The 3,991-nt window shown below is 38.9% G+C and overlaps 1 protein-coding gene and 1 long non-coding RNA gene across 2 annotated transcripts in view; both read left to right on the top strand.

The window, feature by feature from the left end:
- The window catches only part of LOC112143652 (hemicentin-2), a gene marked incomplete in the record, with an annotated part of 30,833 nt that overhangs the window by 19,163 nt on the left and 7,679 nt on the right, over positions 1-3,991 (top strand).
- LOC118599867 lies at positions 9-393 on the top strand. The gene is made up of 3 exons (XR_004949401.1): positions 9-69; positions 157-207; positions 333-393. It is a non-coding gene; the product is annotated as an uncharacterized LOC118599867 (long non-coding RNA).

Raw genomic sequence — 3,991 nt, 5'->3', positions numbered from 1 at the left:
CCTGGACGTGTGAAGTGACCGCTGCAGGAGGAGAGTCATTTACAACATCTTTGACCATCACTGTGAAACGTACGACCCTGCTGCTGAATTATGAAGACAACATTTGTAAATTTACAAAGTGTTTTTCCATTGTGAGTAAAAGTACTTTCTTTTCAGCATCTGCACCCACAACGACAAAGTCTTCCATGAACCCGACCACAAAGGAAAGTAAGTCCATCTGTGTCAGCTGTGAGTGCTGCTCACACAAACCATCTGAACCTGAAGTCAAATAACATGAAATAATGATTTCTCATGGACAATGTTTAATATAATCTGTTTCTTTGGTCGCCCAGTCAGACTTCAGTCATGCGCCCCTCTGCCGCTGGGCCTCCACTGGTGGATCTGGGTTGCTCTTGGAGCCAGCTATCTGTTTTTGTTCCTCCTTATCATTTCTGTTGTTCTCATGTCCCAGAGGGTCACGACAAATAAGGTACATGATTGAAATTTTAAACCAGATCCTGATTTGCTGCCACTGAATTAATGACATTTTATTTATGAGCCTTTGGAAAATAATCACAAGTATGATTTTTGTTGTTCCCTTAATATTCCTTCAAAATCCAGTCACAAAACGGCAGATGCACACAGCGAGTGGAGTACAGCATTGTGCAGCTTTCTGTATCCATGGATTAGGCTACCAACACAGGTGACATTATCCATCTGAACATGAACTCTGCTACCAGTTGACAATAACTTTTTCCAGATAAAGCAGCATTTTCCATCAATTAATGATCATCATCGCAACACACTGAAATATAGAATATAACTGATGTTTTGTCTTTTAATTCAAATATTTCTGTTATGATCTGCTTGTTTGGTTCTTTTTTATGCTCATTTTTCCTTCTCTTGTTTCTGTGCAGGCTGGTGTTGAATTCGGTCATTCTCCTGTGGATCCTTTGGAGCATCACAATTGCCTAAACTTTGCTAATCATTCACATTTTATTGAAGGAACTCTTCTTGAGCCTTTAGAGTCGGCTTGTTTTTTGTGATATCAAGTTCTCTGTGTTTATGTTCCTCTGATTATGTCTTTTGTAAATAAATCCTTGACTACATTTCTTCTTGTGGTTCTTCCATCATCTGGGTTCTAACCAGCTTGACTCACCACGTTCTAGCTCTCTTAAGTTTTTTTTTCTCTCCCCCCAAAGAAACCACAGAAGACTTTCAGGAAGCAGAACGACACAGCTAACACACAAAGGAGAAGAAGGTCACTGCCCAGCTGGCACCTAGTGGTTAAAAGACAAGCGAAAGACAAACACAGATATCCTAAAACACCACAAATGTCAAACCAGAGACTGCAAACAACTACTCAACCGCAGACCCAGAAACCTGTGAAGTTGGTCTACTCCATCACAGTCTTTTACTTCGGTAATCCACAATTAAATCTGTTTTTTCTACGTTGAGAAAAAGATCATCGTCCTCGCCGTAGATGGTGATCTTGTGCACCATTCTCATCTTTTGGTGAGACCAAGGACGGTTGTGTTGTCTGCATACTTGATGATGATGTTGTTGCCAATAGATGAGATACAGTGAGAAGCGCGTTGGACTGAGACAACACTCACAGTTTCTCAGTCATATCACACAGTCTGGTAGTGAATTCTGCCATCCTCATATCATAATTCCTGAAGGCTCCCTCCACCTGAGACTGGAACTCTTGGGTTGTCTTTGGGTCCATCTTGGCCAGAACGTTCTGTCTGGGCAAGTCACAAGACCACCCAAAAAAGACAGACCCAGGAGTGGATGAACTTCTGTTTATTTATTGCTGATGGGAGATGGAGATTGAAGCAGGCAGGATGCAGTGACGCCGCCAGACGACAGGGGGTGCTGAAGATGAGGACGCCGTCAGAGAGCAGGGTAGAGTCCTTTACTTTGATGAAGTTTGTGGCGGTCTTGAATGAGGTAATCCGTGAAGAGGAAATCTGTGCAGCAACAGGACAGACTTTGAGCAGGACTTGCTATGGCAGCGTCGTCACGGGACACAGCGTGAAATCACGGGGGGTGAAGGCAGGCAGGTAAGCAGGGAGCGAACTTGACTTCCTGAAGGGTTAGAGACAGGAGCGATTAAACAGGCTGATCTTAGAGCTGGTAGTCGGGCTGAATAGCGAGACGTTCCTGCAGTGATTGGAGCAGGGAAGCAGAGATATATAGGTGGACAGACAGGTAGGTGCAGGTGATCAAGGTGATGAGCTGCAGCAGCTGTGGGAGGGGCGGAGGCAGGCGCTGCCATGACATCTGAGGTTACTTTAAAACTTGATTTCAGTGTGTCATTATTATTTTTCTACATCAAAATGACATTGTACTTTGATGATAATCAATGAGTTTTTCATATCTGTTACATGATGTATGATTGATGTTACCGTTTACTGGAATAATGTTTGATGAGATTAATCAATAATCAACAAGCGCTTCACTTTGCTATTGGGAATTACAAAAAAAACAACAACAACAACAACCGGATTACATAATTATGAAACACAGTGAAATGAAGTAATTAAGTAGCGGTGGAATTATATAAGTTCGCTTCTTCCCACTCCTTATCAAGCAATCAATCAAACTCTACTGACTTTAGTTAATTATCACAAAAAGTGAATGAACCAAATGTGACATAAGTGTGTTTTATTGTGTTTGTTTTCTATTTTCCAATCAATGCATTTCATTGTTTCTGTAATGAGTTTCAAATATTGTGTGTCAGTCAATCAATCAATCAATCAATCAATCAATCAATCAATCAATCAATTCTCATGTCTCCTTGTATTTTCTTTTATTTTCTTTATATATGGCTATTGTGTGTTTTTCGTTGTTCTTTGTACCTCTGGTAACAATCCTGACTGGAGAGCAGCCAAAAAAAATTCCTATGTACTTGTACCTTAACATGTACAAATGGCAATAAACTTTCTTTAATCTTTTTTTAATCTTTTTAAAATAAGATGTTTCGTTTTAAGGACTAACAGCAGGGGGCAGCATACTCAAAGTACAGAATTTAAAACATTACAAGCTCCTCATGTAATTTTAAAAGTTTCGTTTTAACAACATATTTTGGTGTTATATAAATCTGCCTCCTGTCAAACTGTTTTTATTTTATCAATACAAATGCTGTCATCTACAGTCAGATTTTAAAATTTCAATGATCAGAAAAAAAGTGTGAATAATTCTTTTAGATTGCATATAAACACAGTTGAATAAAGTGATGTTGACAGATGGATAAAGTTTTGATTAACTGATCACTTTAGTGGGTACAACTAACAACTTTATTGATTCTTTCTTAAGACAGCAGCCCAAGTTTTACTCAGATAACCTGTCGAAGGTTTTAAAAAAAACTGAAGCACCAGAAGAGACTTGAGTTTTCTCATGTCAATCAGCAAAATTAGTCTCTTATTAGACTTCAGCTGCCAGTTATAGTCTCAGTCTTCAGGTTGACACTTTGAGCCAGATGGTGATGAATGATCTCATTTATCTCGGTCTTGAAGTGACGAACGTGAAACTGTTCAAGACAGATTTTCAGTCCAGATGCCTAAACCTCAAGACACTTTGAACTAAGCATCCTCCTTCTCTGATTGGTCGACATAAGTGTAAACTATGTACTATACAAGAAAATAAAATTCATCTTAAATCCTCATTTTAAAGTTGTGTTAAATGTTTGGAAAGAAAAAACATTGCAAAATGTAATTGTCATTTTTTGTTTGTTAAAATCAAACAGTTGTTTTGTTGCTTCATTTTCAGTGTTTTTGTATCATCCTTCTATCTGTGTATGAGGACAGAAAATTAGGAGATAAATAAGAACATCCAATGTTCTTAGTTTCTCAATATTTCTTTCTTTTTTTTAACTTACTTGTTAACTTCTCTGTGAATCAGGTTTTAGCTTTTTGTGTGTACGAGGCACCAGGCCTAGATTTCAGGAAAGCATAAGTAGCAGCCCACACAGAGATGGGTTGGTGTCGGCCTTGTTGGTTTCCCTTCA

This window comes from Oryzias melastigma, linkage group LG16 (assembly GCF_002922805.2).
Source record: "Oryzias melastigma strain HK-1 linkage group LG16, ASM292280v2, whole genome shotgun sequence".
Taxonomy (NCBI): domain Eukaryota; kingdom Metazoa; phylum Chordata; class Actinopteri; order Beloniformes; family Adrianichthyidae; genus Oryzias; species Oryzias melastigma.
The sequence above is the reverse complement of the archived record's forward strand: the minus strand, read 5'-3'. Positions and strand labels throughout refer to the sequence as shown.